The sequence below is a fragment of the Tamandua tetradactyla genome, chromosome 5 (genome assembly GCF_023851605.1).
Source record: "Tamandua tetradactyla isolate mTamTet1 chromosome 5, mTamTet1.pri, whole genome shotgun sequence".
NCBI classification, from domain to species: Eukaryota; Metazoa; Chordata; class Mammalia; order Pilosa; family Myrmecophagidae; genus Tamandua; species Tamandua tetradactyla.
In genome coordinates this window covers 131725545-131748757 of record NC_135331.1, presented here as the reverse complement: position 1 = coordinate 131748757, position 23213 = coordinate 131725545, and the positions used below count along the sequence as shown (strand labels likewise).

Here is a 23213-nt window from a genome sequence, read left to right as displayed (position 1 = left end):
TAATATTTATACTTATTCTTTCAAGTCTATAAACTCCTCCTTTCTTCTTCCCCCACTTGCTATCTTCTCTTCTACAATTGTTTACTAGTAAATAAAATAAAGCTTTTAGCACTAGATTAAGCATTGTAGGAGATTTTTTTGAAGTAAAAAATGTAGTCCATTGGGGACAGAAGAGTGGTAAAATCTATTTTAGGTTATAATCTTTGTATCTGTGTCTTCTCTTTATTTGACATATGTTGGTGTTTCATATTAGCTGAGGTCTTTTAAAAGGATAGATTACTATATTATGCTGGATCATTTATTTGGAGATCGCCTGGGAAACTGCATTGGAAACAGTTGTGTTTGAGAACTTAAAGAGAGGTCAATGTGATGTACATACAGCTTGGAATTTGTGATTTTAACTACCTTTAAGTTATAACCTTCAGCCAATAGGCTGCTTACTCTCTTTGAAATTCAGGAAAACTTTCATTTCAACATCTGTTGTTTACTTTTGCCATGTTTATGCTTTGGAAAATAACCAAACAAATTTCTATAAATAAAAAAAAAAAATCACTAAAATGGAGGATGTTAAACGCATAAAGATCACAGAGGATTACCTAAAATAGACCAGGAGAGAGAGACAGAGCAGCTTGTCATTCTTGTTCAGTGGCCCAGTATTCAGGAAGAGGATCACTCTATTGCACTGATTAGGAGAGCAAAAATAAATCTGGCCTTTGGGGGGGGGATGTCTAATGAAATGAGATATGCTTAATTAAAGCATGGATCTCTTCATTAAAGGGCATAGTTGTAGAGAGTAAGGGAGGGCATGGATGTTACTTTGCTGCGATATTGTTGGAGGGCAATAAACTGCTGGTGATTCAGAAAAAAGTGAAGGTATACCAGGAACCAAGTATAGACCAGATTCTCACAGTCCTAATAGCCAACATGTATTTTTGAAATATTGAACTATTGAATAATTCCACAATTCCATATGGTGGTGATCTTATCTTAGGGTTTGTATTACTTATCTGCTTGCTGCATAAAACATCACCCAAAAATTAGCAGCTTAAAACCACAATTATTTATTACCTCACAGTTTTGTGGGTAAGGAATCTAGATACGGCTTATCTGGATTCCTCTGTTTCAAGAAGTCGCACAGGCTAAAAACAAGATGCTACTTTCTCATTTGAGGACCTGACTCTGGGAAGATCTGCTTCCAAGCTCACTCTCATGGCTGTTGCTAGGTCTCTGTTTGTCACTGGCTGTTAGCTGGAGACATCATCAGTTCCTTGCCCCATGGGCCTCACTACAGGGCAGCTCACAACATGGCTGATGGCTCTCTCAGAGAGAGAGTAAGAATATACAAAAAGCGTATCATAGTCTCTTTGTAACCTAATCTTGGAAATGAGATTTCATCATTTTGACTGTATTTTATTTGTTAGAAGTGAGTCACTAAGTCAAGCCCGTGCTCAAAGGGATAGAGATTATTTAAGGGTGTGGGGATCACTGGGGGAAGTGGAGATTATTGTGTGCCAACTAAGAGGTTGCCTACCAGTATTGGCTACAAAATTGTGAGACTCAGAGCAAAATGAATCTGTGAAGCTTCTTCTTAAAAACTATTAAGACGTTATGGTGGCATGGATTCAGGACTATTTCTGCAAAAATTCATCATCAGGCTGTTAAATTCAGCATCTTCGAGGGCCTGGTTTGCCGTGGGTGTCTCTTGTGACTTTTTCAAGAGACAAAGCAGTATGTGAAGCTGGAGTTTTCAGTGTCATGGCAGGAGATGGGAAGTTTATTTCTTGCAAACTATTGGTAAATATATTTACAAATATATCAAGCAGCACAGTTATCCCCTGTGGAGCATGTTCCCTACAAGGAAGAAATCCAGAGGAACAAAAGAAGAATCTATAGTGGGACCAGGAAACAGGCTCACCCCTGATCTAGGCATTGCTGGGTAAAATCAGAGAAAGGATGCTGCTCTTCCTATCACAGTGAATCATTATCAGCTCATGGAGAAACAGGCCTTATTTCAACTCCCTTTGATCTTTTTGACCAAACAATTACTCTAAGCCCCTTTCATTTTCTTTCAGAAGCAATTGCTGTCTTTCTAGCTATGATTTTGTTGCTATGCAATGTGGGGCCCAGAAATATTACTCATTGTAAACAGCCTGCTAAAATCGCTTTCATAAGTTCCAGGGGAACATGATACAGCGTAACCAATGATGTAATATGCATGTATCTAATTATGCACCCCACAAATGAAGTCATTTGTTGAAAAAAATGCCACTTTTGTGTAGTTTAGTATATAAGGGATTACTGCTGTGAAAGCATCAGAGCAGAGCAGAGGAAATGATTAAAGATGACCACTGTACTAGAGGCTCCTTGTGCTTTCTTTCAGTTCGCTGCCAGATCAGAACGACTGAACCTTAAGAAATGAGCCTGACAGTAACATTGAAGATATAAAATGATATTATTGTGAGGAAAAGTCTGTGTGAAACTTCATTGATGATACCTTAAAATATCTTTTCTTGTACTAGATCTCCTACTTTGAATTTTTAAAAATCACTTTCTAATTTAAAAGTTTATTAAAAATGGCTTCATTTGTTTAAAAATACCAGCACTATGATTTTACATTTTAATGTAATTCATAAACATTCAGATCTTCACTTTAACAAATATTAAGAGTTTCACGGCATCAGCAGTGCAATAAAGAACGTGCAGTCTTTCAAAGCGTGGAGCCCTGTCTGACTGCACAGGCCTATTGCGCATGGAGCCAACCCTACTGCTTGTCACATGGTTCCTAGTTTTCTACTCCCCATGTGAACTGCTGAGCCAGCTCCCTAACAAGCAAGTAAAACTATCAACCACAGTGAGCCAGAAACTCTTGACTGACTTATGAAGAGGAGATGAAAAAGCCTCTTTCAAGACATGAGCCTCCAGATTGAAAATGATGGTAATACTGCAAATATAAAGGTGGAAATGAAGAAAATTAGGACTTTATATATTTTAGTTAGTGCTGCAAAATGTAAAGAAGGAAGAATATCAGTGAGGTTATATGAGTCTTGATTTGTATCTTGGGAGGAAAAGGAGTGATGAATCGGGGCATACAAAGTGCAAATATTAATTGAAGAACTCATGGGAAGGATTGAAATGGCTTGTCAGTCAGGGTTTGGCATGAAATAATATTCTCAATTTGAGGAGATTTTGAAAAGGAACTATATCAGTCAGGTTCTCCAGAGAAATGGAATCAATATTATATTATATATTAAATATTATAAATAATCTATATGTAACACCTACATATGTGTATATAAGTGTTTGGCTGCCATAGCCTTTGACATATAAAATTAACCATCATAGGAACTATACACAAAGGTGTGGCCAGGGTTTAAGGAACCTACAAAGAAGAGAGCAGTAATGTTTCTGGTGAAAAGGGGGCTGCTGCCATCCCTAGGACTGCATGGTGGTGGTGGTGAGTGGAAAGGGAAAGAGGCGATACTAGAACTGGATGTGAAGCCCGCTGTGTAGAGAAGGCCCCATGGCAGGAGCTGTGACCCTGAGTAGACTAAGGCAGCCCTGCTTGGGTGACCTTGAAGGGTAGGAGACAGGGAAATAAATACTTGGATCTCACTGCTCTTTCTCCCTCAAATTTCCTACTGAACCCAAGAAATGGTGGAAGAATAGTTTGAAATGGGGCAAACATAATATATCCAGCACAGATAGATACTGCAGTGGGAAATTCTGATAGGACATAAATATTTCATCTGCCTATTTCCTTTTGTATGGATTTAGACTTAGATCTTGGTAGAGGGGAGCTGTCCAATAGTTTATTATGTACCTAGTGTATATTTATAATCAACATCTAATAATTATGGATTCTATTACTTTTTGGTATTTAAAACTATTTTAAATTTTTAATTACACTTTTTTTAATATATCATACATTTCTATGGTTAAAAATGAAAAATGGAAACAATATCTCTCCTACTGCTATGCCTCAATCCCTGAGCTTTCTCCTCACAGGCAATCACTGTTATAGGTTTCTTGTGTGTCTTTCCAGAGATATTATATACCTAATTAAGCAAATATGTTGATAAATCATTCTTCCCCCTTCAAAGGCATACCATACAAACATTCATGCACCCTACTTTTTTGCACTTAGCAATGTATCTTTGAGTTTATTTGACATCAATATACAGAGCTCTTCCCTTCTTTCTTCTTTTTTTTCTAGCTGCACAGTATTAACATTATCTGATATACCATAATCTATTAACTAGTCTCCATTAATGGACATGTAGGTTATTTCTAACCCCTTGATATTACTAACAATACTTAATCTTGAACATGCATAATTTTACAAATAAATTGATCTGTCTAGAGAATAAGTTCCAAAAGTGGAATTGCTGGGCCAGAGAGTAGGTGCATTTACAATTGTGATGGATATTGCTAAATTGCCTTCCATAGAGGTTGAAGTCACACCGTATATTCCTAGCAGTAATGTATCATATTTGCCAAATAAAGTGTATCAAGGTTTTTTTTTTACCAGCTTGATCAGTGAAAAATTAAACAAGAGTTGTTTTGTTTTTACTTATCATGAGAGCTGTAGAGTACCTTTTCAAGTAGTATGGGAGCCATTTGTATTTACCTTTTAGTGAGTTATCTCTTTTAGACAATTTCCCACTTTTCATAGGGTTGTTGTATTCTTTTTTCATTAAAAAAATAAAGATATAGATATAAATATAGGTGTGATGTAATCCTTTTTAGTGATATGAATTGCAAATGTTTTTCCCAATATGCCTTTAATTATGGTGGTTTTAATGTGCAGATATTTTAGATTTTTAAATGTGGTTGAATTTACAAATCTGTTATTTATGGCTTCTGAGTTTGTGTCATATTTAAAAAGACTTTCTTAAATAAATACCTAAAATCCTTGATTATAGTGTGTTTTTCCTTTAATGTGCTGCTGGATTCTCTTTGCTAACATTATGTTTAGGATTTTTGAATTGATATTGTAAATAAGCCCATGATCTGTAGTTCTCTTTTTTGTGGAATCTTTGTTGTTTTAATATCAATACGGTGTTTATAAAAAAACAATCTAAGTTTTCCTTCTCTATGCTTTGAAACAATTTAATAACAATGAAATTATCTACTCTATAAAAATCTGGTAACATTTCCTTGTGAATCCACCCAGGCCTTGTGGTTTGGGCTTGTTTTTGACTGACAATTTTCTTTTTCCTTCTATCGTAATTGGTTTATTTAGATTTTCTACCTCTTCTTGAGTCTATTTTGGTAAGTTATTATCTTAGAAAATGATTCATTTTATATAGTTTTAAAATTGTATTTGTATAGGGTAGGCAATGGTGGCTCAGTGGCAGAGTTCTCGCCTGCCATGCCAGAGGGTTCCCGGTGCCTGCCCATGTTAAAAAAAAAAAGTATTTGCATAAATTTGAGCAAATCAGTCTCTTATGATGACATAAATTTCTTTTTTATCTACAGTTATTTCCCTCTTATTATTTTTTCTTTATTCATGTTCTGTTCCCTCTCTTTTTCCTCCTTGATTAGATTGGTTAGATGGTTTATTACTGTCTCACTGTCTCCTTCCAGACTTCATTCTTTGTTTTATATTTTTGGTTAATATGTGCAATAACTTTGTTTTTAAAATTTATTGCAAAATGTTTGATATAAGTCTTTGTATGATCCATTTCAATCTTTTTTGGTGACTGTTCTTCATCTGCCCTGTGTTTACTATTCATTTCCTCACCACTACACACCTATCTTTATCATATAATATCTTTGTACGAATTCTGTGCTGGTTCTGTTTTGATATTTCATCAATGAAGTAGTGAATTTTTTTTTCTGATCCAAGTTTTTCTGCCTGCCTATGTGGGAAAGAGATCAGGGTCATGTTTCAGGTTCGAAAAAGTTTTTTTGAAATTCAAGTCTTTCTTTTCCTTCCATTCCCTTCCTTTCCAGTCACTTCACTTCCTTTCTTTGCTGAATTTATTCTTTTTTTAATTTTTCCAACCTTTATTTTTCCCTTTTCAATGGTGATAGGTGCTGTAGGTTTGGTCACAATATATTTTCTCTTCTCTCCCTCTGGCACAAAGGAAGTCTGCTTCCTATTAATATGATTTGTCTGTGTTATTCACCATTTAGCGCTTCCTTCTCTTTTTTGGTATAGGTGCTGTAGGTTTGGTCACAATATATTTTCTCTTCTCTCCCACTGGCACAAAGGAAGTCTGCTTCCTATAAAGATGATTTGTCTGTGTTATTCACCATTTAGCACTTCCTTCTCTTTTTTGGTACCAAAAAAAAATGCTCCTGTTACCAGTCTGTGCATGTGGTATCTCCTGTTGTTGTCAAAGGATTTTAACTGTATACCTCAGCATGTATCTTTTACTTGTGAAAAATGTGCTTTACTGGTTATTTCTGAGATTTGCAGCAACAGATATCCTCTTTCTGTTTCCTCTTGACTTTATTTTAACCCCTCTGCTTTTGGCCTGTCTTCCAACTTTATGTGGTTTGGATATTAAGCTGTCTCTAGCCTCATCAAAGATGAATGCTGTATTCCTTTTTCTTATCATCCTGGTGTTTTTTTAAGTGATTTCTGGGAGGACAAGAGGGATTTTTCAACTTTATTCTTCATTCTTTAAAGCAGAGATTTAGGTCTGTTATATTGAAGTTGTTATTATTCTGCTTATCCCCTTTTTAGGTTTGTTGATGAGCTTTCCATATTAGAAGGAGAAAAATGAGTTCTGGGGCAATTTGGAAAGGAAGAAATAAAGAGAAATAGGATGGTAATGAAAGGTGATGGCTTGAGGCTAGGGCCTATGATGAGCAAAACAATGAGTAAAAAAATTACTAGTGTTGCAGTAGCCAAAGGTATCTTAAGACCAGCAATGTCTGTTATTTGAATTTGTGTTTAGTCTATAAAAATTCTTCCTGAGATAAATACCTACCTCTCAATCCTCAGTCAAGTCTATTGCAATCATGGAAGATTTGTATGAGCAAGTTTTCTCTTTTTGGTACATGTTTGAAATTGAGGAAAAGCTTGAGTTTCATGTTAGTCTTCTTGGTCCAAAGCAGAGATTGTGAAGAAACATATACCTCAAAGCCCAGTGCCATAAATAAAACACCCCCACTAGATATGCAGGAAAATTGGAGATTAGGAATTTACACAAGAGTGTGGAATAGCAATTCTAGATGATCATATCTAGATATGAAGGGCTCTGGGTCCCAAGTAGAAATCCTGAAGATACTTTTTATTCTGAATTGAGAATGTGATATTTATTTTACCATTCATGTATACTTTAGGCTAGACAAAAACATAAATAAAATAAGGCCCTATATTTGAAGAGCTCATGGAAGTAACGCAAGCTTAGGGTAGAACACTGGTTTGAGAGGCTCACCTCCTATCTGGAAAACCATCCACATAAATGTGATCCTGTATGTAGATGAGTATAGATATGAATAAAGACATCTGTTTTAGTTTGCTAGCTGCCAGAATGCAATATACCTGAAATGAAATGGCTTTTAAAGAGGGGGAATTTATTAAGTTGCTATTTTACAGTTCTAAGACTCTGAAAGTATCCAAATTAAAGCAAGGCTATAGAAATGTCCCACTAAGGCATCCAGGGAAAGATACTTTGGTTCCAAAAGGCTGATGATGTTCAGGGTTTCTCTCTCAGCTGGAAAGGTACATGGTGAGCATGGTGATTCCTGCTAACTTTCTCATCAGACTTCTCCTTTCATGCAGCTCTCCCAGGGACGTTTTCCTTCTTTATCTTCAAAAGTCTTTGGCTGCGTGGGCTCTCATGGTTTTTGTGGCTCTTTCCTCTGGTGGCTCTGCTCTCTCTCCAAATGCTTGTTCTTTCAAAGGATTCCAGTAAGCTAATTAAGACCCACTTGGAATGGGTGGAGTCACATCTCCCTTTAATCAAAGGCTAATACCCACAATTGGGTGAGTCATATCTGCGTGGAGATAATCTAATCAAGTTCCCAATTTAAGTAATGAATAGAAAATAAATAGCTGCTTCCACAAGATGAATCTGGATTAAACATGGGTTTTCTAGGGTACCTAATCCTTTCAAACTGTCACAGCTTGTTACTTGGTCTTGTGTGTCTTAAAAAGTTTCTCTTACAGCATGAGAACATCTTAAAAATGGACTATTTGGGGTAGCTGAACAGGGCTTAGATTATATAAACAACCATTCTTTTTCTCCCACCATCACCCATCTTCCAGTCATCAGAAATAATATCTATGGAATTTTCTAATAATGAGGAAAATAGTCACAAAATATTAGGGAAAAAGCAAGCTAAAAAATGTGTATTGAGTATGATCTGGGTAAAAATTGTATTGAGCAGAAAAAAAACAAAGCATCTTTTGGTGGAGGGACTTTAGATGATTCTAAAAATTTTCTGCGTGGTCTAAATTTAAAGATTACTTCTAAAACTTGATTTATGCTTTTTCTTGAACCCAGTGATTATCATGTACATATGTATAAGCTGTGGAGAGCTGGTTTTCAGGAATTTATTCCCCTTTGTTACTTGATCTCTACCCTATATCAGATGAGGTTTTTTTTCCTACCATATTATCACTTTACTATATGTACTTATGAGACATAAAATAAGTAGTTTGCTTAAATATCAGTTAACTAAGAAAAAGTATTCAAGTTAAATATTTGCAACATTTTGAATATGCATTTTTCTCTCTAAATTTATATACCCATTTCTATTTTCTGTCAATCAAGCCTTTAAATGCTACAAAAATACAGCCACTTCTTTGGTGAAATACATTATCTGATGTACAGTGTAAAATTATATTTGGTAACAGTGGTAACCAAATATTTGGAATAATAAAATTTTAATTATTAGGAAAATATTAGGGCATTAATGTCTGAGTTTATCCAGTTTCTAAGCGAAAATTACTTTAGTGGAAGATGACAAATTCACTAAGAGATGATTTAGCAAGGAAGGGCAATTTTATTATACGGATATAGGGGTATTTCTCAAAATTGAAGAGTAAAAGTGCAGTCCATGCCATTCTTGGGTTTTGAACCAAGTGCTGGAAAACCATTAGGACTCCAGGCAACTTGTATCTCAGAAGATTTTTCTGCCTTACTGGAGACACATGGACTCTCACTCATCTTTGCCTCTCTCTGCCCTTCTGTTTTGTTTATCTATGTAGATAGGCCTATCTTATTACTCTGTGCACATGGCCCCATACAGTAGAATAGTTTGTATCTCTGACTCATGTGAACATATCAGACTGATGAATATATCAAAGTCTCAGATCCAAACTCCTGGAAGAGAAGATTTGATGGATCCAGCTTAGGGCATGTCCAACTCTGGGTCATTCATGCATGTTCAGTGACTGGGATCTTAGTGAGTTGGGGGTTACTAATGTAGATGCTAGTGGTCTGTGTCTGAGGAAAGAACAATTATTAGAGAAATCACTCAGAAAGATATGATCTCTCCCTCTTCTGTGCCTGTATCTACAAACATGCTGATCATGCCACTTATTAACACTGTGCTTTATTTTCTTCTTTCTATAGAAGCAAATAAAGTTTGCTTTATTTTTTTCCCTCACTTTTCTTTATTAGAGAAGTTGTAAGTTTACAGAAAAATCATGTAGAAAGTACAGAGTTCCAGGATATCCTCCGTTACATAGGCAATTTTCTCTGTTAGTAACATATTGCATTAGTGTGGATTTTTGTTACAATTGATGAAACAATATTATTATAACTATACTATTAACTATCATCATAGTTTACATTAGGATTCACTCTTTGGGTTGTAAGTTCTTTGGCTCTTTAAAAAACAATTTATTGTGTAACATATATATAACTTTAAATTTCTCCTTTTTAACCACATCGAAATATAAAATCCAGTGGTGTTAAATATATGCACAATGCTTTTCTATCATCACTACCAAAACTTTTCTATCACTGCAAACAGAAGCTTCATTCCAGTTAAGCATTAACTCCCTATTCCTACCCTGGCCCCTGGTATCCTCTATTCTAATTTCTGAATCTATGAAGTTGCATATACTAATTATTTCATATCAGTGAGATCATAAAAGTGTCTTTTTGTGTTTGGCTTATTTCACTCAACATGATGTCTTCAAGATTCCTCCACATTGTCTCATGAATCAAGACTTCATTCTTTTTATGGCTTAATCATACTCCACATTTTACCTGTATATCCAAATAGTCCACATTTTGTTTATCCACTCACCTGTTGATGGGCATTTGGGTTGCTTCCATCTTTTGGCAATTTTGAATGATGTCATTAAGAACATCAGTTTGCAAATATCAGTTTGAGTCCTTGCTTTCAATTCTTTTGGATAAATACCAAATAAATGGGATTGCTGAGTCATGTGGTAATTCTATACTTAACTTTCTGAGAAACTGCCAAACTGTTTTCCACAGCAGCTGTATCATTTTACCTTCCCATTAACAAAGAATTATTTCTCCATATCTGCATCAACACCTATTTGATCTTTTCAGGGAACCAACTTTTGGTTTTCTTGATTCTCTCTCTCTAGTTTATTTATTTTTTAATCCTTCATTTCATTTATCTTCATTCTAATCTTTATTTCCTTACTTCTGTGTTGTTTGGGTTTAGTTTGCTCTTCTTCTCCAGATCTTCCAGGTGTGAGGTTAAGTCTCTGATTTGAGATCTTTTTTCTTTTTTAAAGTAAGCATTTGATGCTGTGAATTTCCCTCCCAGCACTACTTTTACTGCGTACCGTAAGTTTTGGTATGTTGTGTTTCTGTTTTCATTTGCTTCAAGATATTTCCTAATTTCCCTTGTGATTTCTTCTTTGACCTATTTTTTTTTAAGAATGTGTTGTTTAATTTCCACGTATCTGTGAATATTCCAGTTCTCCCCTCTGTTATTGATTTATGGTTATGTTCTGTTGTGGTTGGAGAAGATATATGTGTGATTTTAATATTTTAAAGATTATTGTAATTATTGTATCTTGTTTTGTGACCTAACATAGGTTCTATCCTGGAGAATGACTCATGTGTCCTAGGGAAGAATGTGTATTCTGCTGCTGTTGAATGGAGAGTTTTATATATGCATATGTATTGCAAGGTCTAGTTGGTCTATAGCATCATTCAGTTCTTCTATTTCATTATTGGTCTTGTGTCTAGATGTTCTGTCCATTATTGAAAATCATGTGCCAGGAATTTAAAATTGTTTCTTTTGTTAAATTAATTAATCCTCACAGCAACCCTATTTAAGAAGTAATGTTAGTATCCTGTCTTCAAAAGAAACTAGATGGAAAATGGTATTGATGGTGAATCTTATACAATAGCATAAAATTGATTGAAAGGCTATACATGTTTTTGTCTATTAAATATTTCATAATAATACCATCTATAGTATTTTTTAGGCAATGAGCTTTTACCTAATTTTTTTTACCACTTGGTGTCAGAGTTGTATTATTTGAATACATTAGTGAATTTTGGCTATCTTATGGGGGTTTATTGCTGAGTATGTTTAAAATTTTTTACTTTCTATTTGAAGAATTTCTTAAAACATAATTGTTCCTTGTGGAGTCACTGAGGAGAGAAAACACTCCCTTTGTCTTCCTCTTATATTTTTATGCTAAACTACATTTTTTTGCTAGATTGGAAGGGAAGGTTTCCTGCCATGAGAAGTACACATAGATTTTTGAAGAACTTTCCCTAATTTTTTCAGGAGTTGGGAATAAATCAGTCTCTCAGATTAATCTTCTATGTAGGAACTAAGTGAATACTCTCTCCAGATGGAAAACAGGAGGCTTTACCTCTCAGTGCTGAGATTTGCTTGATCTGTGACTGATGGGTCAGAGAAATGGAATAATATTGGATGAAATCCAGATCATATATTTCAAATATGGAAATAGTGCTAAATGATCAGAAGTCATTCATTCACTCAACAAAGATTTTGGCCTGCTATAACGTGCCAGGCCCTCGTCTGGGAAAATTTTCCTGGTGTTAGCTACCTCTCTTCTCAACCTGCCCTTAGCTTTTATACCAGCATTTCCCAGACATCCTAGTTGAGAAACATAGGGAAAAAATTACCTGTTATGGAAAGAGAAATTCAGCTCAGATATATCTTAGGGAAAATAATCAACTTGGCCTATAAAACCTGAGGTATCTTTAAAAGTTTGCTTATTAGGATCAAAATTTTAATGAAAGTAGGTTTCTAAAAATACAATTATTTAGTCACATTAAACCTCTATGTATCTAAAAAACATGAAGATTAAGAAATAGCTAAGAAAATAAGCTAAGAACGAGTCCCTGAAAAGAAGAGGGAGTTTTCCATGATAGTTTAAAAACCAGAGGTGCCCAGGCACTGGCTTGTTTAGTTAAAAAAAAAAATCAGTTGACTAGTTAAAAAAAAATTGTTTTAGGTTGCTAAAGCAGCGGGAATGCAATGTACCAGAAATGAAATGACTTTTAAAAAGGGAATTTAAGTTGCAAGTTTACAGTTCTAAGGCTGTGAAAATATTCGAATTAAGGCACCAACAAGAGGTTACCTTCACTCAAGAAGGGCTGATGCAGGCAGGCCACAGTGGCTCACCAGGCAGAGTTCTTGCCTGCCATGCTGGAGACCTGGGTTCAATTCCTGGTACCTGAAGGCTGATGCCATCTGGAACACCTCTTTCAACTGGGAAGGCACATGGTTGGCATCTGCTGGGGCCTTTGGCTTCTTGACACCTCTGTCAACCAGAAAGGCACATAGCAATGTCTGCTAGTTTCCTCTCCTGGCTTTTCATTTCATAAGGACTCCCCAAGGAGGTTTTCCTTCTGCATCTCCAAAGGTCTGTGTGGGCTCTCCAGCTTTTTCCAAAATGATTCCCTCTTAAAGGACTCTAGTAAGTGGTCCCCTCTTGAATGGGTAGAAACATATCTCCTTGGAAACCACCTAATAAAAAACTGTGGGTCACATTTCTGTGTAAACAACTTAATCAAAAAGATACCACCCAACAATATTAACAAGGATTAAAGAACACAGCTTTTCAGGGGTACATAACAGCTTCAAATCAGCACAGAAATGTAACCTCAAGTTTCAAATTATACATTTATTTATTGAAAATCGTTTTCTCAAAACTGATCCCTAGTCACCCTATTAACCTTGCCAGTTAACTAATAGTGTTAGTATTTTAAAAATAGTTCCAAAGATATTTTATGCATATACATACCAAAATGTATATATTTTCTATCTCTCCCCTCATACCCTTTTGCATTGATTGGAACAATTTATGCTTCCTATGTTTTTTTCCCTTATTAATAGTGTTCTTCCACATCCTTAGCAAAATTTTTTCATATTCCTTTTTGTGTCTTAATAGTATGTCATTTTATTCTCAGACAAAAGTGTTAAAGATTTCACAAAAGGGGCAAAAAAAGGGGAAAAGATTATTGAGCATCTTTTCACTGGAATAAAAAGTATTCTTTAGTGCACTTTTCTGAGTTACTTGACTTTATAGGGGTCTGTAACTTTCATTGTTTTAACTAAGCTATTTTAAACTCTACATGTAGAAAACTGAAAGTAATGCAAATGAATTTTGACTGGTGAAAAGACATTTGATATCACCCAATGCCTGTCAAGAGGCAAATTTGTATCTATTAGAAAATTCATTTCAGCATTCCTAATGGCTTTTATATATGCTTATTCTTTAGGTTGCCTTAGAACATCTTGTAAAATCTTACTGTTTTTCTCTTTAATCAGAGTTAAATCTTTGATACATGTTGATTTTATATATGTATCATGGTCATAATTTTACCTTTTAAAAACATTATCCTTTAACAGTTTCAGAGCTCATCCACTAAGATGTCCAATGGCATCACCTGATCAAGTCAGGTAAACTTCATTGCTGGAAAAGTACATCTCATGGATTAAGTCTGGGCACGTCTTTTCTTGGCTTCCAAAATAAATCCGAGAGGTAGTAGAACTTTAACTTGTCTGACTCTCTGTTTCTCTAGTTTCCTCCTCTCTACTGATTTCCTCTCTTCATTTTTTTAACTGAAAATTTTATTATTGAGATATATCCACATACTATATAATCCATCCAAAGTATACATTTGCTATCTCAGTATCATTACCTAGATGAGCAATCAGCATCACACTCAATTTTAGACCATTTCCATTACTCCAAAAAGAAAAATAACAAATAGACATGAGAAAAGAAAACCTAAAACACCCCATACCCCTTTTCCCCCCTATTATTGACCACTCGTATTGTTGTGGTACATTTGTTACTGTTGATGAAAGAATATTAAAATATTATTATTAACCATAATAGTTACTTTTATCCCATATACCACTCTTATCATTAACTCTTTTTACAGGTATCATACATTTGTATTAGTACATGCAATAACTTATTTGTATTTATAGTGTTAATCATAAGCAACATCCACCAGAAGGTTCACTGTGTTGTTCAACCACGTATTTTAACCTCTAGCTTTCCTTCTGCTGACGTACATAACTCTATACACAACGCCTTTCAACCCAAATTACCTACAATTCCGTACCATCATGTGTAATCCCAACAGCGAACTACCCTCACCTCTATCTATTTCCAAATATTTAAGTTCATCCTTACTAAAAATTCTATTCATATTAGGCAACCTCTTCCCATTCTCTAACCTCATTGTATCTCTTGCTAACCTATATTCCAAGTTCTATGACTATGAGTTTGCATATTCTGGTTAGTTCATGTCAGTGAAATCATATAATATTTGCCCTTTTGTGTCTGACATTTCGTTCAGCATTATGTCCTCAAGGTTCATCCATGTTGTTACATGCTTCAGGATTTCATTCCTTCTTATTGCTGACTAATAAGAAATAAGTATTTTTTACCATATTTTATTTATCCATTCATCTGTTGATTGACACTTGTATTATTTCCATTTTTTGGCAATTGTGATAATGCCACTGTGAACATCCATGTACAAATGTCTGTTTGTGTCCCTGCTTTCAGATCTTCTGGATATATGCTGAGAAGTTGAATTGCCAGTTCAGAGGGTAACTCAATATATAGTTTTCTGAGGAACTGTCAAACTGTCTTCCACAGCAGCTGTACCATTCTACATTCCCACTAGCAGTAAATAAGTGTTCCTATTTCTCTGCATGCTCTCTAACTCCTGTATTAGAATAATGGCCATTCTAATCATTATGAGATATCACATTTTGGCTTTGATTTGCAATTCCATAATAGCTAATGAAGATTAAAATATTTTCATGTGCTTTTTAGCCATTTGTATTTCTTCTTTGGAGAAATGTGTATTCATGTCTTTGCCCATTTTATAAATGGATTATTTGTCTTTTTATTGTTGAATTGAATTATTTCTTTATATATACTGGATGTCAAACTATTATCAGATATGTGGTTACCAACTATTTTTTCCCTTTGATTTGGCTGCTTTTTCACCTTTTTGACAAAGCTCTTTGAAGCACAGAAGTATTCAGCCTCGAGGAGTTCCCATTTATCTTTTTTTTTTCTTTAATTGCTTGCATTTTTGGTCTAAGGTCTATGAAGTTACCGCCTATCACTAGGCCTTGAAGATGCTTCCCTATGTTTTCTTCTAGGAGTTTAATGGTACTAGCTCTTAGATTTAGGCCTTTGATCCAGTTTGAGTTAATTTTTGTATAGGGTGAGGTAGGGATCCTCTTTTGTTCCTTTGGATATAAATATCCAGTTCTCCCAACGCCATTTATTGAAGAGACTATTCTGTCCCAGTTCAGTGGATTTGGGAGCTGTTCTAGTTTGCTAGCTGCCAGAATACAATATACCAGAAACAGAATGGCTTTTAAAAAGGGGAATTTAATGAGATGCTAGTTTACAGTTCTAAGGCCGAGAAATTGTCCCAATTAAAACAAGTCTGTAGAAATATACAATCAAATGCATCCAGGGAAAGATACCTTGGTTCAAGAAGGCTGATGAGGGCGGGCCGCGGTGGCTCAGCGGGCAAAGTGCTTGCCTGCTATGCCGGAGGACCTCGGTTCGATTCCCGGCCCCAGCCCATGTAACAAAAACGGAGAAACAAAATACAATAAAACAAGAAAATGTTTAAAAAGATGTTTCCCTTTCTTCCTCCCTTCTTTCCTTCTATCCTTCCTTCCTTCTCTCTGTCTTTAAAAAAAAAAAAAAAAAAAGAAGGCTGATGAAGTTCAGGATTTCTCCCAAGTGGTAGGGCACATGGCGAACACAGTCAGAGTTTCTCTCTCATCTGGAAAGGCACATGGTGAACATGGTCTGGGTTTCTCTCTCATCTGGAAAGGCATGTGGCAAACATGGGATCATCTGCTAGCTCTCTCTCCTGGCTTCCTTTCATGAAGCTCCCTGGGAGGCATTTTCCTTCTTCATATCCAAAGGTCGCTGGCTGATGGACTCTGTTTCTCGTGGCTATGTAGTTCTGCTCTGCTCTCTCTGAATCTCTCATTCTCCAAAATGTTTCCTCTTTTATAGGACTTCAGAAACTAATCAAGACCCATCCAAATGGGTAGAAACATGCCTCTACCTAATGCAGCCTAACAACCACTCTTGATTAAATCACATCTCCGGGGAGATGATCTAATTACAGTTTCAAACGTACAATGCTGAATAGGGATTAGAAGAAACAGCTGCCTTTACAAAATGGGATTAGGATTAAAACATGGCTTTTCTAGGGTACATATGTCATATCAAACCAGTACAGGGGCCTTGTCAAAAATCAATTGGCCATAGGTCTGAGGGTCTATTTTGGGGCTCTCAAGTCAATTTCATTGATCAATAAGTCTATCTTCATGCTAGTACCATACTGTTTTGACCACTGTGGCACTAAAATAAGCTTTGAAGTCAGGAAATGTGTCTTCACTTCATTCTTCTTTTTCAGGAAATTTTTGGCTATTCAAATTACCTTTCCCTTCCAAATAAATTTGATAATAACTTTCTCAATTCTGCCAAGTAGGTTGTTAGAAATTTGACTGGTATTGTATTGAATCTGTGAATTAATTTAGGTAGAATTGACATCTTAATGACATTTAGCTTTCCTATCCATGAATACAGAATGTCTTTCCACCTATTTAGGTCTCCTTTGATTTTTTTTTAGCAATGTTTTGTAGTTTTCTGCATATAGGTCCTTTATGTACTTGGTTAAGTTTATTCCTAGATATTTGATTATTTTAGTTGCTATTCTTATTGGAATTTTTTTCTTAATTACATCCTTAGATAGCTCATTACTAGTGTATAGAAACACTGCTGATTTTTGCATGTTGATCTTGTATCCTGCCACATTGCTGAACTCATTTATTAGCTCAAATAGCTTTGTTGAAGACTTCTTGGGAGTTTCCAATATAGGATCATGCCATCTGTAAATAATGAAAGTTTTACTTCTTCCTTTCCAATTTGGATGCCTTTTATTTCTTTTTCTTGCCTAATTGCTCTAACTAGAACTTCTAGCACAATATTAAACAACAGTGGGCATCCTTGTCTTGTTCCAGATTCTAGATAGAAAGCTTTGGGTCTTTCGCCTTTGAGTATGATGTTGTCTGTGGGTTCTTCAGATATGCCCTTTAACATGTTGAGGAAGTTTCCCTCTATTCCTGCCCTTTGAAGTATTTTTATCAGGCAAGGATGCTGAATTTTGTCAAATGCTTTTTCAGTATCAATCAAGATGGTCATGTGGGTTTTCCCCTTTGATTTGTTAATGTGGTGTATTACATTAATTCATTTTTTTGTATTGAACCATCCTTGAATATATGGGATAAAACTTATTCATGGTGTATAATTCTTTTAATGTGTGCTGTTGGATTTGACTTGCTAATATTTTGTTGAAGATTTTTGATCTTTATTCATTGGAGAAATTGGTCTTTAATTTTATTTTCTATAGTATCTTCATCTGGCATAATATTAGGGTGATGTTAGCTTCATAGAATGAGTTATCTTCTGTTCCTTTCTCTTCAATTTTTTGGAAGAGTTTGATACAGGATGAGTATTAATTCTTCTTGGAATGATAGGTGGAATTCACCCATGAAAACTATCTGGTCCTGGGCTTTTCTTTGTAGGGAGGTTTTTGGTGACAAATTCAATCTCTTTACTTGTAACTGGGCTATTATCTTTTATTTCTTCTAGAGTCAGGGTAGATTGTTTGTTTTTTTCTAGAAATTTGTCCATTTCATCTAAATTTTCTAATTTGTTGGCATACAGTTGTTCCTAGTATCTTTCTTATGATCCTTTTTATCTCTGTGGGTCAGTAGTAATGTCCCCCCTCTCATTTCTGATATTTATTTGCATCTTCTATCTCTCTCTCTGTTTTTAATATGGAATGCTTCATGAATTTGCGTGTCATCCTTTTGCAGGGACCATGCTAATCTTCTCTGCATCGTTCCAATTTTAGCATATGTGCTGCCGAAGCAAGCATATCTTCTCTCTTTTTTACTTCTTCAGTCTAGGTAAGGGCTTCTCACTTTTGTTATTTTCTCAAAGAACCACCTTTGTGTTTTGTTGATTCCCCCTATTGTTTTTTTTTCTCAATTTCTTTTATTTCTGCTCTAATCCTTTTAATTTCCTTCCTTCTGCTTGCTTTGGGATTAGTTTGCTGTTCTATTCTAGTCCTCCAGGTGTGAAGTTAGGTCCTTGGTTTAGCTCTTTCTTCTCTTTTAATGTAGGTGTTTAAAGCCATAAGTTTCCCTCTCATTTCTGCCTTCCCTGCATCCTATCGGTTTTGCCCTATTGTGTTTTTGTTTTTATCTATCTCAAGGTATTTATTAATTTCCCTTGCAATTTCTTCCTTGACTCACTGAATGTTTAAGAGTGTATTCTTTAACCTCTGTATATTTTTAAAATTTTCCAGTTTTTCCATCTGTTACTGATTTCCAGATTCATTCCATTTATGGTCAGAGAAAGTACTCTGTATAATTTCCATCTTTTAAAATTTATTGAGACCCATTTTGCCACCTAACATGTGGTTTATCCTGGAGAATGATCTGTGAGCATTTGAGAAGAATGTATATCCTGCTGTTTTGCCTCGCAATGTTCTGCATATGTCTTTTAGGAGTAGTCCATTTATCATATTATTCAACTTCTCTGTTTCCTTGTTGAGCCTCTATCTAGATGATGTTTTATTAATGAGTGGAGCTTTGAAGTCTCCAACTATTATTGTAGAGATGTCTATTTCTCCCTTCAGCTTTGCCAGTATTTGCCTAATATTTTGGGGCACATTGTTAGGTGCATAAATATTTATGATGGTTATTTCTTCTTGGCTGATTGTCCCTTTTATTGATATATAATGTCCTTCTTTGTCTCTTTTAAGAGTTTTGCATTTAAGATCTATTTTATTTGAAATTAGTATAGGTATCCCAGCTCTTCTGCTTACTGTTTGCACGCAATACCTTTTCCCATCTTTTCATTTCAACCTATTTGTGTCATTGGGTCTAATGTGAGTCTGTTGTAGAAAACATATAGATGGATCATACATATTTTTAAATCCATTCTGCCAATCTGTGTCTTTTGATTGGGGAGTTTAATCCATTAATATTCAGTTATTACTATAAAGGCAGTACTTACTTCAACCATTTTATCCTTTGCCTTTTAATTTTTTGGGTACATATTCCAGGAATTGAACCCTGGCCTCCCAAATGACAGGCAAGCTTTCTACCACTGAACCACCCATGCACCCCATTCTTTTCCTTTAAAATGTCATATCCTATTTCTGTCTCTTCTTTTACCCTTACTGATAATCTTCATTTCCACACTCTCTTCCAAGCCCCTTTTCTGTGTTTTCCTTTCAACCTGTAGAACTCCCTTTAGTATTTCTTGTAGGGCAGGTCTCTTGTTGATAAACTCTCCTAATTTCTGTTTATCTGCAAATACTTTAAACTCTCCCTCATTTTTGAAAGACAGTTTTGCTGGATAAACAATTCTTGGCTGGCAGTTTTTCTCTTAAATATATCATACCACTGCCTTCTTTCCTCTGTGGTTTCTGATGAGAAATGGCACATAGCCTTACTGAACAAGCCTTGTACTTGAGAAATCACTTTTCTCCTGCTGATCTCAGAATTCTGTTTCTTTTTTTTGACATTTGAAATTCTGAATAATATGTGTTTTGGAGTAGGTCCATTAGAATTTATTCTGTTTGGAGTATGTTGAGCTTCTTGGACAAGTACATTAAGTTTTTTTATGAGAGTTGGGAAACTTTTGTCATCATTTCCTCAAATATTCTTTCTGCCTCCGTTCCATTTGTTCTCCTTCTGGTACACCCATTATGCATATATTTGCGTACTTAGTACTGTGATTCAATTCCATGAGACCCTTCTCAATTTTTTTCATTGTTTTTTCTTTCTTTTCTTTTGTCTGTTAAGTTTCAGATGTCCTATTCTCTAGTTCACTGTTTCTTTCTTCTGCCTGTTCAAAATCCTCTGTTTTATGTCTCTAATTTATTTATTTATTTTTGGGTACATGGTCCAGGAATGAAACCCAGGTCTCCTACATGGAAGGTGAGCATTCTACCACTGAACCATCCATGCATCCCTATTTTTAATCTCTTCTATTGTGCCTTTCTATTTTATAAGCTTTTTTTTTACATGCTTTCACGTTTTCCTTTATGTTCACCCAGTGTCTTAAATTCTTTATTGCTTTATTATTTCTTTATTATTATTATTTATTGCTTTATTATTTATTATATTATTATTTATTGCTTTATTGCTTTATTGCTTTATTTAAGACACCCAGTGTCTTAAATTCTTTATTGCTTCAGCCATGTATTCATTCATCTTCTTGATTTGAGGTAGATTTGTTTGAACATCATAGATTAGTTGTTCCAAATCCTGTGCCTCATCTGAGTTTTTAATTTGTTCCTTTGACTGGGCCATATCTTCCTGTTTCTTGGTATGCCTTATACTTTTTTGATGGTGTCTAGGCGTCTGATTTTCTTGATCAGAAATCTCTCTCTCAGGCCTAGAGTTAGTTTTCTTTTTGATTGACTTTTTGCTAAAGCTCTTCTTTGGCAATTGGTTCAACTTATTTTAGACCTTTAGAATAGCTTGAATTTATCTGATCAACTTTTTCAAGTTCTTTTTCATCTAATTTTTGCCCTGGATATGCAGTACAACTTTTGAGATTGCACTATTTGTGCAATTGTTTCACCCACAGGAGAATGCTTCTTTTCCCCTGTTCCTACTCCAGGAATGTTGACCTGTTCTGTTTGTTTTTGATTTGCCTCCATACATTTTTTTTTTTTGTATGCTATATGGCAGGGTCACATTTCATTCTTTTTCTATGTAAGTATCCCATTATTGCAGCCCCATTTGTTGAATATTTTTTGTTTGTTTGCTTGTTGGTTTTGTTTTTGAAAAGTGCATGGGCTGGGAATTGAACTCAGGTTTTCTGCATGGCAGGTGATAATTCTACCACTGAATTGCACCCCCAGCCTGCATACATTTTTAATGCAATTTTATTGAGATATATCATATATTCACATACCATATAATTATCCAAAGTGTACGATCAGTGGTTCACAGTATCATCATATAGCTGTGCATTCATTATCACAATATTTTTTTTTGGTATGGGTAGGCTCTGGGAATCAAACCCGGGTCTCTGGCATGGCAGGTGAGAATTCTGCCACTGAGCCACCTTGCACTACCCACAATACATTTTTGAACATTTTCATTACTCCAAAAAAAGTAAAAATAAGAATAGAAATAAAAGTAAAAAAGAACACCCAAAGCATTCCATACCCCTATACTCCCCTATTATTTATTTATTAATCGTCTTTATTTTCTTAGTCCTCTGTCTGTACACTGGAAAAGGGTGTGTCAGTCACAAGTTTTTCACAATCACACAGTCACATCATAAAAGCTATATAGTTATACAATCATGTTCAAGAATCAAGGCTACAAGATTACAGTTCAACAATTTCAGGTGCCTTTGTACATTTTTAATACTCCTTTCATTTATTCTAGCAGCTTTTACCTGGAGCCCTCATTCTGGGAAGAGGATCCCTCCAGAGTGTACTTTCCTGTGTCAGTTTTTCCCAGTCAAAACAAGCCCAGGGACCCAGGAAGATGTGGTACTCAGTTTCAAAGTACCAGAGGAGGAGACCTGGAAAGATGCCAGTCTTCTATTAGATGGCTCCTCAAATCTGCTTTTCTGGCCTGCTCAGTAGATGGTGCTCTTCAGCCAACTGTTCTCCACAGTCCTAAGGTGGTACTGTGCCTTTAATTCTCAACCTACTATGACCTTGCCATAAGCATGGTTGAGATAGAGGTTGCCAGGTGCTTTTGGACAGGATGGTTCGAAACTTGCTCAGATTCCAGACCCTGTGATCTGAATTCTCTAATCGAAAGCCACAGTTGGTGCCCTGCCATGCCCCAGCCCTCTTTTCTTAGAGAAGAGCCATTTTTCAGCAAACTGTTCACTACCACCCTGACAGGTTCTTGTGTTTCTAAATAAGCTCCTTTTTTTTCTCTGTTACCAGGGGTGAGATTGAAACAGAGGCTGTTGGCTGCTTTCTGAGCTGAGTGGATTCAAACTTTAGATGTCCTCAGAGCTAGAACCTAGGAACCCAAATTTGTTAATAAAAAGCTGCAATTGGTATTTGACCACCCTTCTGCCCCCATTCTTGGGAAAGAAGACTTCAGCCATGTTGTGGCAACTGAGGTAGTCTGCCATGCCAGTGGGGGATGGGTACCATGCTCCTTAGCATGGAGAGATCTAACTCTGAGATTTTACCTGCGACAGAAGTTTTGGGCATGTTGACAGCAACTATGCCTTTCACTGATTTTCTTCCTGAAGGCCTCTTCTGTAACTATAGAAATTTGCTTCACTTAACATAGCCATTCCAGCTGTCTTATGCTTACTGGTTGCATGGCGTGTCTTTTCCTTCTATTTACTTTTAACCTGTGCCTTTATATTTAAAGTGTGTCTCCTGTAGAGTGCTTTTCCAGTCATCTTAACCATTTCTGCCTTTTAATTGGAATATTTAGTCCATTAACAGTTAATGTAATTATTGAATTTGTTGGATTTAGAGCTACTATTTTGTTATTCATTTCTTGTTTGTGTTCTCTCTGTTTTGTTTCTCTAAGCCTCCTTTTCTTTTTTTTTTAATTATTTGAATATTTTAAAAATTCCATTTTTTATCTATTGACTTTTTCTTTTTTTGTTGTACTTTTTGTTTATTAGCTTTTGTTTTTTCAATTTATTTTAGTTTTTATCTATTGACTTTTTAGCTAGACCTCTTTGTATTATAATT

General features: G+C 35.4%; 1 protein-coding gene and 1 non-coding gene across 7 annotated transcripts in view; one reads left to right on the top strand and one right to left on the bottom strand.

Moving 5' to 3' along the window:
* The window catches only part of FILIP1 (filamin A interacting protein 1), a 396243-nt gene that overhangs the window by 81931 nt on the left and 291099 nt on the right, over positions 1-23213 (top strand). For 3 of the 6 annotated variants that reach the window (XM_077162251.1, XM_077162254.1, XM_077162255.1), the window contains one exon: positions 13789-13921. The exons of the other annotated variants lie outside the window; for them this stretch is intronic. The gene's annotated coding sequence lies outside the window, so the exon portion shown is untranslated. The remainder of the gene's footprint in view (positions 1-13788; positions 13922-23213) is intronic. 6 annotated transcript variants of the gene reach the window in all.
* On the bottom strand, positions 18277-18383 carry LOC143685321 (U6 spliceosomal RNA). The gene has a single exon (XR_013176568.1). It is a non-coding gene; the product is annotated as a U6 spliceosomal RNA (small nuclear RNA).